The sequence below is a fragment of the Triturus cristatus genome, chromosome 5_1 (assembly GCF_964204655.1).
Source record: "Triturus cristatus chromosome 5_1, aTriCri1.1, whole genome shotgun sequence".
NCBI classification, from domain to species: Eukaryota; Metazoa; Chordata; class Amphibia; order Caudata; family Salamandridae; genus Triturus; species Triturus cristatus.
Window position 1 is genome coordinate 730,986,845 of NC_140587.1, and position 15,840 is coordinate 731,002,684.

The following is a 15,840-nucleotide window of genomic DNA, read 5'->3' on the forward strand; positions in this document are numbered from 1 at the left end:
AGAGGAAGGAATACACCCTGGGACAAGTGCACCATGCAGTAACTGCTTACATGAACAAAGAAAGTTAGCCAACACCTTGTGATGGCACACAGATCCCAGGGTCCCACCAATGAGCAGTACACTACTACATATCCCACACACCCAAACCCTTACACACCACCCAAAACCATGTAGCAGCCCCACCAACACCAATACCAGCATAGCAGTAGTGTGATAATGAAAACAAAATTAAGCTTTATTCAGCATGAGCACAATGTCCGTGGATCGCAGGCAGTTCAATCTCCACAAAGCCCATAGGGCAGTCAATGATTCTCAGCTGGATGGGGGACACAGTGGGATGCGTGTCCCCTACCTTGCCTGCACAGTCAAATGGCATCGTCTTCCACACTGGTGAGGGCATCAGGGGGGGGGGAAGCAACAGGCACCGCAGGGACATCAGGGCAAAGGGGCGGCGTTGTGGGTGCAGGGATGGAGGACTCCACCACAGGGGGTGGGTCAGTGCCAAAGGCGGAGGCCAGGATGGCACTACACACCTTTGCAAGGTCCTCCAGGTAGTCCCCTGCACCCGAAGGGACCTCAGGCCCCAAGGAGGGGGGGGGGTCAGAGGGATGGGTCGCAGCGCCACCGGGGAAGGGTGGAGACAGGGGGGGAGACTCAACCACCCTGACCGGGGACCTCCTTGACCGCTTGCGTGGTGGTGTAACTGTGGGGCTCAGGGACAGAGCGGCCATGAAGGAGTCCTTGGGGGAGATGTGGCCAGGAGAGCTGAGGGGAGGGGATTTGGAGGGAGTGGACTGGGTGGAATGCGGACTCCCACTATGGCTGCGTGTCACACATTTGCCCCCCGACCCAGTGGGTGTGCCTACCTCACCCTGTGTGTGCGTGTCAGGAGGAGTGCAGTGGACCTTCCCTGCTGGTGTGGTGCCCGTGTCCGTTGATGTGGGTGCATGCCGACGTCTGGGTGTACGTGGGACAGGCATGGGAGTGGGAAGTGTGGATGGGGCAGGGGTAGGTGGGGGGAGGTCGCGCTGCAGGAGACCCACTGCTGCAGTCAGTGTGGAGTCGATGGACCTCAGCAAGTTGCGTTGGTCAGCCTGCGATGAATGAATGCCCTCCAAGAAAGCCTCGATGTTGGTGAGGGTTTTGCCGTGGGCATGGAGGACATTAAGGATCGCAGCCTGACCAACCTGCAGTTGCCGCTGGATGTCCACAGACTCTGCATTGGCGGCAGCAGTGGAGACAGGGGCAGGGGGTGCGGTGCCTGGCAGGAAGGAGACATGCTGTGACCGGGCACGCTGGGAAGGGACACGAGCAAGTGGGAGGCGGCTGGTGGGAACTGAGGGGGCGGTGCGAGGTGTTGTTCGGCTGTCAGCTGCTGGTGCAGCCACCGCCCACTCGGAGACATCCTCCTCGGACCTGTCAGCTTCGTATTCTGACGTGCCAGTCGACAGGTCCTCGGCCGCACTATCCTCCACCTCTGTCCCACTCGATGTGCCAGCCCCGATGTCACGGCTGGCACTGGTGCTCGGTCCCTCCGCCTTGCCTGTGTCCATGTCTCCCTCTGTGTCCCCCGACGATGCTGTGGGCAGGGTGGAGAGACATAAATTAATCAGACAGCTGTACACATCAGTCACATGAGTACAATCGACATAGGTAACACTGCATAGCCTGAAAAGGAAGATCCCTAACATCTACTAAACAAGGTACCGATGTAGGGCATGAAACACACAGTTGGTTGAGCCACCATGCCACTGAAATACCATGGAGAGCATGAGACAATAGCTAAACACAGGAAACGGAGTCTGACAGAGCACCCAGGCCCTGGGGACAATCCAGCACTGCATCTGCACCACACAGCGTTGGCGAAAATACCGATGACCAGGGACCATATCCATGAACTTGAGACACATGCTGCATAGGTAATGCTGAAAACATGCCCAACATGACTCGGTCACTGCACATTGCGTGTGTGTCCAGACACATCACACACTGCCCAGACCCAGCAAGTAGAAATCAGGATTTGACACATAGGCATTGCCCGCACCAACAAGACCCTACACGAGGCAAATTGTTGAGACACAGGTGGCACCAACATCTCATAGTCTGGCTGATACACACAGGGGCAGGCAAAAAGCAAGAGTGTACGCCAAACAGCCAAGGTGCGCCTGTACAAATAATGAGGTACCAGTGCCCATCCTCAGATGAGTATAACAAGACACACAGGCACTGGCAACTGTGAGTATGAAGAAGGACAATCAGGTCAGGCTGCACAGTGGACACCTGTACAAAATAGTACGTCTATATACATGGTGACAGGGGACAATGGCACAGAGCACAACCTACGCTGTAGACACTGAGATTGTCCACGTTTATGATGACACATACACCACTGAGGAAAAGGTGCCCCAGGGGACAGTAGTGGGCACGCAACTACATGCTACTGAATGTTAATGACTGCAACACACGTCACCATCCCTGCACTATGTGTATCGCACACTCATGCACATCATGTCACAGGCCACTACATAGGACATGCGCGCTGTAAGGCATGACACATGAGAGACCAACTCCCATGTCTGGAGTCAGCATCAGTGCCAACTGACATGGAACCCACATGCAGTGAACTTGACAGTGCACAGGCAAGGTCCCACAACCTGTTACACACCACCCCCACACATGATGCTACAGTCATTGTTCTCGTGGACAAAGCGCCAGCCTACATCACCTTGTGAAGGAGTGACTACACACAGACCAGGGAACACATTGCAAGGAGGGGAAGGGTGGCAGGGGCACAGCGCTATACTGGGGCAAACAGGATCAGCACAGCACCTTTAAACCCTGCCAGTGAATTCATGCTACTGTGCCCTTACAAATGCCGGTGACACACAACAAACACACATGTACCTACCCCCTTCCGGCTGCTGCATCGCCTGTAAGCGCCTCTCCAGGTCTGGAAAGACCACCGGCAGCACACGCCTGTGGAGGTGGCTCAGACGGCGGCGGCTGCGGTTCTTGTGGCTCTCAGGTGAGTCCCCCAGCAGGAGCCGTGCAATCCTCCGCGTCCAGCACCGGATATCCTGCCAGCGTTTTCTCACCTGGGGCAGGCTCCGCCTCCGACCATCCACACCCCTCACGGCACTGACGGCGGTCAGCCAGATCTGCTCCTTGGCAGTGGCGCCTACCTGTGAGGAGGAACAAGTGACACCACATCAATACACCAGCCACATGTCACAGATAGACATATGGGTACAAATTAGCTGGTTACAACAAGGCATGTCATGCAGCCAACGCATTGCACCTTTGTCATAGGGACATCATCCCCTGGTGAGGGAAAAAGCTGTACGTGCCACAGTGGGTACACAGGTGGAATGATGGCAATGTCACAATCAATGATCAAGGCTCACACTGTGCATCACACCCACCCCTCCTGTCTCAGGGCACTGCTGTGAGTGATAGGCCCCCACCCCTCCTGTCTCAGGGCACTGCTGTGAGTGATAGGCCCCCACCCCTCCTGTCTCAGGGCACTGCTGTGAGTGATAGGCCCCCACCCCTCCTGTCCAGGGCACTGCTGTGAGTGATAGGCCCCCACCCCTCCTGTCTCAGGGCACTGCTGGGAGTGATAGGCCCCCACCCCTCCTGTCTCAGGGAACTGCTGGGAGACATCAGGCATCCCCCCCTGGGACCCCCCCGACAGTACATGGCATGTGTGTTACACCTGGACGCAATGGCAGAAGTCACAGTCACAACATAGGGACAGTCTGTGGCAGTGGCCTATGCACTCACCTGATACCCTGGTCGCCCATACAGCATGGAGTACTGTGGGAGGATCACATCCAGCAGAGCCATGTTCTCCTCCAGGGTGAATGGCTGTGTCCTCTCCACAGCCCTTGACATGGTTCCAGGGAATCAGTAGCAGCAGCTGGGTCGACGAATGCAAAGATGTGCAGGCAAGTGCTCCCTCATGGGACCTGGCTGCCTTATATGTGCCCTTCTGCCCAGTCTCATGCACAGGAGTACAGAGTGATTGGTCACTCACATTTGCATCCTATGTTTCCACCAATCCCTTCAAACCTAGCAGTCTGTGGGTTCTCTATCGGTTTCATTCTCCTGCATGATGTCAGCCCCACAAACACATTGCAACAAAGTAGAAGAATTCCAACTGACTTCTGCTGTGCACCTTCCAGAACAATTTCGAATTTTGAACTTGGTCTCCATGACAACCAGCATGCATGTAGGCCTTAATACTTGTCCCCTATGTAATTGGAGCATCACACACAGGTACGGTGCGTTTCGGGGCCCTAGGGCACCCCAAATGCATGGCAACGGCCCGTACATGCATGCCTACGCTCTCCATCACTATGGGTCTGCACGCGTATGCGTACTCGTAGTGGTACGGGCCGTACACTCGCATGTACGCTCACTATCACTACGAGTACGCATACGCGTGCAGACCCATAGTGATAGTGAGCGTACATGCGTGTGTACGGTCCGTACCACTACGGGTACGCATACGCGTGCAGACCCATAGTGATAGGGCCGTACACACGCATCTACGCTCACTATCACTATGGGTCTGCACGCGTATGCGTACCCGTAGTGCTACGGACCGTACAAATGCCTGTACGCTCGCCATCACGATGGGTACACATACGGCAGCACTCCCACAGTGATTTGGGAACATGCACAGGCCCTCTCAGCAGCAGTACGGCGGTTTTTACACATCACTGTGGTGATAGGCGACACACATGTAGGAATAGGGCGGACATACTTGTCCATGGATGGACATACTTGTCCAGGAATGGACATCAAGGCATCGTCTGTGCATTACTACATGTGTGGGGCACAGGTGTCACAGGCTGTGATGTGGAACATGCCTCCTGAGTGGAGAAGGCACCAGATGTATGATGAGATGTGTACATGTGTACTGTGTGAGGGTGCAATGTGTGCCAGGCATGCCCTTGACTCCTTTGACATGTGTGCATGTGGGACTGCGCACTTGGGGTGAGCGTCACTGGCATGGCACGGACACCAACACACGGAAGTGTCCCATGATGCCCGGTACAGGGGTCATGACACATGACTTGTCACTACCCACAGTGCACAATGTGACTATGTCATATATGTGTCCGGGATTTACATCAGGTTGATGTTGTAGCACCCTCAAAAGCTGCAGCCGTTGCAGCAACCAACATGTGGCTGTGTGTAGATTGTCATTGCACACTGTTCCCAACACCATGCCACATGTGTTATCGGATGTGAGGTGCACATGTATGCATGGGACACGGAGTAGCGTGACAAGGCCATGTCAGCAAACTCACAAGGAATGTGTGGTGAGTCATGACATGTGCACCTTCATGGCAAGGTGTGTGGGCTGGACTAGTGTAATGTCATGTGACCTGTGGCTCCAGTGTTCCGCTACCAGTCTCTGCAATCGGCATCACACTTCTGCTGATGTGTGGGTGTATGTCACTCCTGTCTTGCGTCGGGCAGTGCACTTGCACTGGGACACAGCTATTTCCATGGCGTGGCATGGGGAGGTTCTCAATCACCGTGTGTAGCTGGGTCTTGGAAGGAGTGTCACCTTGCATCCATACGTGTCCTGGGCATGTGGCACATGCCTGACTCCCTATGTGGCATGTGTGTATTGCCAGATTTACATGTGCTCAGTAGACATGAGTTGTTCTCGTAGTGCACTCACTCTTCCTCGTCACTTCCAAATTACTGCAGAGCGCCTCCTGTTGCCCGAAGAATTCCAGACTTGGCTACCATGCAGGAGAATGACAGGATCCGGCTCTACCGCTTCACCCAACCGTTGATTCTGGAGCTGACGGCGAGACTGGAACCACACCTGCAACCGCAGCACAGGTATCCTACGGCACTGACACCCCAGCTGAAGGTAATGGCTGCCCTACATTTTCTGGCCACGGGTACCTTCCAAAATACCATAGCTCATGTTGGTGGCATGTCCCAGAGCATGTTCAGCGGTGTGCTGCATGATTTCTTGGAGGCCATGTTGATTCACCTGGATGACTTCATCAAGTTCCCAACCCCTGAACAGATGACTGAGGTCAAGCGTGGATTCTATGCCCTGGGAGGGATGCCCCATGTCATTGGGTCCATAGATGGGACATATGTAGGTTTGGTACCACCACACGCACGGGAGGTGGCGTACCGCAATCGGAAGCACTACCACTCCATCAATGCCCTTGTGGTGTGTCTGTCCAATATGGTGATTTCACATGTCTGTGCTCATTTCCCAGGATCAGCACACGATGCCTACATCATGAGGCGTAGCGGGATGCCTGATATGATGATGCAGCTGCGCAACGAACGGGCATGTGTTGTTGGTGGGTACAGTCTGTCTGTCCTGTATTCTGTATAGCCGACCAGCACGACCGCTACACCAGTTCTAACGATGTCCATGTGCTTCCCATGTAGGGGACGCTGGCTATCCCAACATGCCTTGGCTGCTGACACCTCTCCGCAACCCCATCACGCCGGCCCGGCTCCGCTATAACACCGCCCATGGCCGGACAAGGCGAGTGATAGAGAGGACGTTTGGCATGCTGAAGAGCCGATTCCGGTGCCTCCACAAGACCGGCGGTGCACTCCCTTATGCCCCGGCGAAGGTCTGCAAGATCTTCATGGTCTGCTGCATGCTGCACAACATGGCAGTTGAAAGAGCTGTGCCACTCATCCTGAATCAACATGACGAGGACCATCCACCCGTGGAGGACGAAGGGCTTGGCAATGGGGCTAGTGATGTGGAGGATGTGGAGCCGCAAGAGGACATCCGGACTCGGCTCATACGCGACTTCTTTGCTTAGTGGTGAGTACCAGGGTCTGAGTGTGCACGCATTGGTCCCCGTGTGGCATGCGTTGTGATGTGTGTCTCCACCTGCATGTATGGCACGTGGGTCAGAGGTGTGTGTGGGTGTGTCACTGGAGTGATGGTGGCAGTGATGGTAGTATTTCCCCAGTCATAATTGTGACCTAGCATGTTGTCATCCATACATGTGTCGAGTAACTGCACATGCAAGTGGCTGTGCTTTTTGTGGCTGACTTCTTGTGTGTCTCTCTTCCCCAGGTACCTGCGCATGCCGTTTGCTGGTTGCATTGTTGTGGCACTGCTATTCCTCATGGACATGACATCGTGGGCTGACTCAGCGTTACAGGCACGGACACGTTTGGAAGTCTCCATGGGGTAAGGGATGCATCTGGGGTGTATTGGGTGTGGCAGTTGTTCACGATGTGTGCACACTGCCCCGGTCGGGGTTTGGTTCCTCTGCAGACATGTGGCATCCCCATGGGACACGACATGCAGCTGGGTACACCTGAATAGATGGGCTGCCTGGTTGTCAGTCATCAGTGATGGGATAGTGGATTGTGATGATGGCATCAATGTGTGTGACACTGCCCTCGGACACATACGGTTAACATTGTCTTGACATGGCGTGGGACTTCCACATCAGCGGATGTATGGTGTATGGCAGGCTCTCCATGAACAGCTGTGGGTGTTTAGCTGTTAGCCGACGCTTGTGTGCCAGTTCCATGGCTATCACGCATTTGTGCTGCAGAAGGGGGGTGCCAGTGTTGGAGCCACATGTTACTCCACATGATGTGTTCATGTGTACTTCAAGTTGCCTCTGCAATCCCAAAAACATGACTAATAAAGGTGTCCCTATGCCTCCAAGGTGCCTCTTCTCAGTCAATGCTGGTGTGTTGGCACGGTGCATCCTGCATGTCTGGCATGGTATTCCCTGATTGTGGCTCTGTGTCAATGTGTCGAGTGGCAAGATGCAAGCTGTGTGTGTGTGCTGAGACTGTGTATTGGGCATGATGTCCATGACTGTGTGGGTATTGTGACATGTGCCATCCCCATGCATCCAACGTTGTCCATGACCCCATTCTCTGCATCCACCGGACTCAAGCTTGCAGGACATGGTTCTGCCACCTGTCTACACATACCTGGGTGCCCCCCAGGACACGGGCCAGGATCCCTGACCTCTGCGCATGACTGTTGCTGTACTCAATGTGTCTGTCAGCACGGTTGTTCGGCCACCCCCTCAGCTGGTTGTGCCCATCACGGGTGTGTATGGTGCTCCATGTCTGTCTTGCCTAATAAACTGTGACCCATGTGTCCTGTGCCAGACTCAGGCCCCAGGGTGTGGATGGTTGAAGTGAACAGATGACTCAGGCATGTTTAGACTGTACAAGACACATGTTAGGTAATAATGCTACCAGCAGGCATCTACTCTTAATAGTGTGATTTATTATGGGGGGGGGGGGACAAAGTGAGGGGCTTTCCGGGATTAGGGAATCCAAAGTTCAGTAGGGGAGTTGGTGTCCTTGCCATTGGAAATCCTCAGAGTCCATGCCACAGTCTTTGTCAACATTGGTCAGCCAGTGACCAGCAGGGCCATGTGGCAGAGAATGTCTCTTGATGCTGTGATGCTGTTGCTCCAGTGGGCCAGGTGCCAGGCCAGGTGTCCTGGGAGATGGTGATGTAGCAGCCACCCTCACGGTCCTTTCCGTGGACGACCCGGCTTCCTGCGGGGAACCTCAGCAGCAGGCCGTGACGACGTCTGGGATGCTCCGTCGGATGTTTCCTCCTCCTCCTCATGATCCCTCCCTGTGGGTGGTGATGTTCTCCGCCTTCTGGCACAGGGAGGGTCGGCCATGGTGTCGGCCATCCGACTGAGTTCAGCGTGAATCCCCTGGGACGCCGTCACTTGCTCAGCCTGTCTGTCCTCCATCCTCCGTTGGTGTACCTGTAGACAGGCTATTAGCTCCGCATGTTGCTGGGCCTGCTGGACCTTGATCCCCTCGAGGACGGACACAACCTGGGCCATGCCCGTGGTGTCCTGCCGGTATGAGTCCAGGATGTTACGGACATGGGAAAATACCGGATCCCCAGCCAACTGGTCAGGCTCGCGCCTCCGCCGTCCTCCACTCCCACCACCCCTGCCCACTTGCGTCTGGCCTGCACTTGTGGGAACATCGGGTCTCCGGGACCCCTGAGGGGTGGCATTGGCGTTGTCGCCTGCCTCCTCCTGGGTGCCCGGGACACCGTGTCCCTCCTGGCGAGCCTGGCTGCATTGTGGTGTTGGGGCAGGGATCCTGGGTGTCTCCTGGGATGTGGCAGGAGTGGGGGTGGTGGTTGGCACGGTTGTACCTGACGCAGGTGCTGCAGGTGGTTGGACACCAGAGGGGCCAGGTCGGTCGGGGTCGTCCGCAGAGTGGTGAGAGTGGTCGCTGCCGGTGGGATCGGTCTCCTGCAGATCCGGGTCCTGTGAGTGTTCCCCCCCAGTGTTGGGGGGTGCAGCACGACGTTGACCTGTGTGTGAGAGAGAAAATGTTAATTTTGGTCCATGCAACATCCATGTTTCATCCGTTACAAAGTTGGCACATTTCCTCTTGGAATTAGGATCTGTCTTGCATTCCACTCACAGTGCACTTGTGCATGGGTGTGTCCCTTGGGCACCAATTTGGCCCCTTTAACTATGTGTGGCACAGTCTTACTTGCTGCGTCAAGTGTGACTGCAGTCAGCAGTGGAGTGTGCATGTGTGGCGAGCCATGCATTTGCGCCTTCCTTGTAGCACTGTACATGTGCACATGGAGTGGATCCACACACTTATATGATGCAGGTGGCTGTCCTTGTGCTCGTGTACAGGTTGTGACATGGCCCTGCGTTTTGCCATGATGAAGAGGGGGGGTTCTGGCACTGGCCACCCTTGTCTACATGCACGCAGTCCACCTGCTGACGAGCAGACATTCCCACACACCAAAGGACTGATTTGCTCTCCCTGTGTCTCCCTCCTTCTCTGTCCCCCTCTCCCTCCCTCTCTGTCCCCCTCTCCCTCCCTCTGTGTGTCAGCCTCCTCCCTCTGTCCATCTTCCTGTGTCTCCCTCCCTCTCTGTCCCCCTCTCCCTCCCTCTCTGTCCCCCTCTCCCTCCATCTCTGTCCCCCTCTCCCTCCCTCTCAGTCCCCCTCTCCCTCCCTCTGTGTCCCCCTCTCCCTACCTCTCTGTCCCCCTCTCCCTCCCTCTCTGTCCCCCTCTCCCTCCCTCCGTGTGTCAGCCTCCTCCCTCTGTCCGTCTCCCTCCCTCTCTGTCCCCCTCTCCCTCCCTCTCTGTCCCCCTCTCCCTCCATCTCTGTCCCCCTCTCCCTCCCTCTGTCCCCCTCTCCCTCCCTCTCTGTCCCCCTCTCCCTCCCTCCGTGTGTCACCCTCTGTCACCTTGGCCCAGCTTCCTGGGCACACACTGTTGGCAGATCTTTGAGTGGCCCTTGGCCTGTTGATGTGAGTTTGTTTCTGATCTCCAGGCACCCATTTTGTCAGCTGTGTGTCTGTGCGCTGCTGCTGCGGTGGTGTGTGCTGCCACTCTTTCACAATGTTGGCTGTTCATTAGCTGCTGTCATGTGCAAAACAGTGCCTTCACCCCCATGTGTTGATGCAAGGCGTCCGCCATTTGCTGGCAAGTCATTCCTGTGTTGGGACACAGTGTTTGTCTGGCTGTGACCTAGGCCATATGGGCAGAGGGCATTGTTGTCTGCTTTGGAGTCGCACTATGTGATTTTTGGTGCCCAGCCTCCCGCCATCCGGGTTACCGTGTCATGTGTTGTTGTCTTCTGTGGCCTGTGACTTGACATTGTCCAGCTGGGTGCATGGGGCATGGTGGCAGCAGTGGCATGTGCCTGCTCATGGAGTGTGGTTGAGTCATGCTATGGCTTGTGGTGGTTGCGTGCCTGTTAGTAATTTTGGTTGTGGTTGCAGTTCCCCCCATGTGAGGTGCGTTGTTTGTGTACTCACCCGGGTCTCGGAGTCCTTCTACTCCTTCAACTGCCTCCACCGGCAGTATGGCCATCACCCTCTCCTCCCAGGGATGGTACTGTACGGGTCTGCGGGAGGGCCCTCCTCCGGTGGCGTTGGCCTGGTCGTGTTCCTCCTGCCTCTTGGCTCTGACCCTCCTCCGCAGATCGTACCACCTGTTCTGGCAATCCTGCTTGGTCCTCCTGGTGTCCGCAACGGCATTCACAGCATCGACGATGGTCTGCCACATGGCTGTTTTGGCTGCCTGGCTGGTGCTTCTGACCAATGTTCCAAAGATCTGTGGCTCAACTCTGAGGATTTGATCAACAAGGACCTCCAACTCTCGGTGACTGAACTTTGGATTCTTGGTAGTGGGCATGGTGAGGGGTGTGGGTGGGGATGGTGTGGGTGTGGGGGGTGTGTGGATGTTGGGGGGGGTGTGGATGGTTGTGTGTGTGTGTGAATGTGATGAGAGGGTGTTTGTGAGGGTGGTCGTGTGAAGGTGTGCAAGTGTAAGGTGTGGTGTAGCTTGTAGTCTGGTTCTGTGGTGTCTGGCAGCAGTGAGTCTGTTGCAAAGGCTCATGGTTTGTGTGTGTGGGCCCTTTTTATTGGTCCATGGGTGGGTGTGGCAGTGTTTGAATTTTGGGTGGGTGTGTTATAAGGAGTGGTGGTGTATTGGGCCTCTGTTTGTTTTTGACAGTTGCAGGTCAGTGATTGTGTTATTTTAGTGGTTGTTGGCCATGTTTAGTGGCTGTGTGCCTTTCGAATGGTGTATTCTTGTGTTGTTTTGTTTTGTCCTTGTTGTGTACGTGCGTTTTGAGCGTGTGTACGGTGTGTACATGGGCCATTTGGTTGTACGATTATGTCCTTGTGTGTGGCTTTGTACGACTCGTACATGCGGTTGTGATGTTGGGGCATGGGGTGCGCTCCGTACTTAGGAGGTTGTGTTGGGGGTGCGCCAGGAACGTACTGGGGTGTAGGTACACGGGGGGTATGACACGTACTGGGGTGGGGGTGTGGCTCGAACGTACTGGGGTGTAGGTACACGGGGGGTATGACACGTACTGGGGTGGGGGTGTGGCTCGAACGTACTGGGGTGTAGGTTCACGGTGGTACGACACGTACTGGGGTGGGGGTACGACTCGAACGTACTGGGGTGTAGGTTCACGGTGGTACGACACGTCCAGGGGTGGGGGTACGACTGGAACGTACTGGGGTGTGGGTACACGGGGGGTATGACACGTACTGGGGTGGGGGTGGGGCTCGAACGTACTGGGGTGTAGGTTCACGGTGGTACGACACGTACTGGGGTGGGGGGTGTACATTGACGGTGGTACGACACGTACTGGGGTGGGGGTACGACTGGAACGTACTGGGGTGTGGGTACACGGGGGGTATGACACGTACTGGGGTGGGGGTGGGGCTCGAACGTACTGGGGTGTAGGTTCACGGTGGTACGACACGTACTGGGGTGGGGGGGTGTACATTGACGGTGGTACGACACGTACTGGGGTGGGGGTACGACTGGAACGTACTGGGGTGTAGGTACACGGGGGGTATGACACGTACTGGGGTGGGGGTGGGGCTCGAACGTACTGGGGTGTAGGTACACGGGGGGTACGACACGTCCAGGGGTGGGGGTACGACTGGAACGTACTGGGGTGTAGGTACACGGGGGGTATGACACGTACTGGGGTGGGGGTGTGGCTCGAACGTACTGGGGTGTAGGTACACGGTGGTACGACACGTACTGGGGTGGGGGTACGACTGGAACGTACTGGGGTGTACATAGACGGTGGTACGACACGTACAGGGGTGGGGGGGTGTACGTTGACGGTGGTACGACACGTACTGGGGTGGGGGTACGACTGGAACGTACTGGGGTGTGGGTACACGGGGGTATGACACGTACTGGGGTGGGGGTGGGGCTCGAACGTACTGGGGTGTAGGTTCACGGTGGTACGACACGTACTGGGGTGGGGGTACGACTGGAACATACTGGGGTGTGGGTAGACGGGGCTATGACACGTACTGGGGTGGGGGTGGGGCTCGAACGTACTGGGGTGTAGGTTCACGGTGGTACGACACGTACTGGGGTGGGGGTACGACTGGAACGTACTGGGGTGTACATAGACGGTGGTACGACACATACAGGGGTAGGGGGGTGTACATTGACGGTGGTACGACACGTACTGGGGTGGGGGTACGACTGGAACGTACTGGGGTGTACATAGACGGGTGGGGGTATACATATACGGGGGGTACGTGTCGGACGTACGGGGGCTGGGGGGAGTGTTGGGCGCGTATGCGGGCACATGTCTCCATGGTTGCTGTAGGAGTTCGGTGCGGACGGTGTTTTTTCCATACGGTTGTAACCTCGGACGCACGGGATGGATCGTGATTCCTCGGTCGGACTTGGCTTTTCACGTTTGTAAGGTAAATCGTCCGAGGACGTGTCGGACACATTTTCCGACCCGAGGACGTGTGGGGAATGATTCCCAGTGCGGTTCGTATGGACTTTTTACCATGCGAATCGTGATTGCCAGTTCGTACGGCACTTGTACGATTCGTACGGTAAAAAGACCCGATACGAGTCGCACGGGGGAATTTTTTACCGGATCGTGATCGGCACCAGGGTGTTTAGGACGTCTCCCTAGAACTTCATAAGCTATCACTTCTTCTGCATTTCTTTCAACCATTTTCTCTTTGTCAATTGGACAACCATCTCTAACCTCATAACCTCGACCACTGGTGTCAACTGCATGCAATAAATTATTGCTCTGTAAATAACTCTCTTCATTAAAGAAAGGCTCTGAACGGGAACTGTGTTTCCATTCTCCCAAAAAAATCACAAAAATGTGTTCTATTAAATACTCTTTTCCTCCTACTTTTGGCCTTCATTAAATGGATTGGTTTATCTAGTGATCGAATTCTGTTTAATACTAAAATGAATAGTTTCCTTTTTACTTCAAAAGCCTTTTCAACAATGGTCTCAATATGCTTCTTCTTATAATAAAATAGAGCTCTCTTTTTATATTTCTTCATATCTTTCAGCAAATTATGTACTACTCTCTTGTAAAATATTTTTTTGCGTATTTCCTTATACTGATTTTGCCTTCTTTTACCATACTTCATCTCCTTTGACTGTCCATTTTCTTTTTTGCTTTTCCTATTATTTTGAATATTTTTTCTAGTTGAAGCATTCTCAGAGGTTTCAGCATTCTATACATTCTGTCTGGTCCTACAGACATTTTTTATAAATTGCTTTGTGATCTTACCAGAAGATTTTTTCCACATTATGTTGTTCATTCAATACTTGTGGTTGATTTTTCTTCAAGTAACTCTCCTTTCTCTGTTCTTTTCTTTCTCTTTTTTTTCTGTTCCATGATTTCTCTATTTTAATGGTGAAAAACAGTATCTGTAAAAAATAATCACAAATAAATGTATATAAATAACTTTAAAATGTATACTTTTCTATTACTGTACAAACACATTTTATATAAATACTAACTAAGAAATTATAGCCCTGAAGCACAAGTGTGACGATGGTTAAAACACTACATGCATAGTACATACTACTTTGAAGCAGTTCATGCCCTAAAGCCTGCCTCACTGAAAGACTACATGCTAACTGACTGAATGATTACAGTACTATAAGGAGAGACACTGGGTGAGTGACAGGGTGTTTGCTAGAAGTGTATGGATACTGACTGGGATATTGATGGTGTGAAAGACAAGTGTGTAGGTGATTAGAGACCTACATGGATAGTGGATAGGCGTTTGAATCAATCCATGTGCTAAGGCCTGTCTCACTCCATTAGTACTTGGATACTGACTGAATGTTTTGAGTATGGCAAGGAGAGTGCCTGGATGAATTTATAAGTATTTGTTTTTTGGCGCAGTAAATACATTAGTACATGGTGCTGAATGAGTCACTGGAGACGTATAATGGGAGTAACAGGGTGTTTGCGGGAACTGTATGAATACTGACTGGGGTATTGAAGGTGTGAAAGACAAGTGTGTAGGTGGTTAGAGGCCTGCATGCATACTGGACAGACGTTTGAAACAGTCCATGACCTAAGGCCTGGGTCACTGCATGAGTACCTGGGTACTGACTGAATCATTAGAGTACTGCAAAGAGAGTGCCTGGATGAATCTTTTAAGTTTTTGGGTTTTGGCGCAGTGAATAGATTAGTGCATGGTGCTGGATGAATCACTGGAGGTGTGCAAGGGGAGGGACAGGGTGTTTATTGGAGTATATAGATACTGAATGGGCAATTGAAGGTGTGAAAGACAATTGTGTAGGTGGTTAGAGACCTGCATGCATAGTGGATAGACGTTTGAAACAGTCCATGGTGTAACACCTGGATCACTGCAAAACTACCTGGGTACTGACTGAATCATTAGAGTACTGCAAGGAGAGTGTCTGGGTGATTCTTGTTACGTTTTTGGGATTTGGCGCAGTAAATAGATTAGTACTTAGTGCCAAATGAGTCATTGGAGGTGTGCAATTGAAGTGACAGGGTGTTTATTGGAGTTTATAGATACTGACTGGAAAATTGAAGATCTGAAAGACAACTGTGTTGGTAGTTAGAGGCCTCCATGCATAGTGGATACGCGTTTGAATCAATCCATGTGCTAAGGCCTGCCTCACTCCATTAGTACTTGGGTACTGACTGAATGATTAGACTATTGCAAGAAGAGTGCCTGGGTGAATTTATAAGTGTTTCAGTTTTGGAGCAGTGAATGCATTACTACATGGTGCTGAATAAGTCACTGGAAGACTGCAAGGGGAGTGACAGGGTGTTTGCTGGAAGTACATGGATACTGACTGGGGAATTCAAGCTGTTAAAGACAAGTGTATCGCAGGTTAGAAGCCTCCATGCATACTGGATAGACCTTTGAAGCAGTCCATGTGGTAATGCATGGTTCACTGCATGAGTACCTGCGTACTGACTGAATCATTAAACTACTGCTAGGAGACTTCCAGGGTGAATCTTTTAAGTTTTTAGGTTTTAGCACAGTGAAT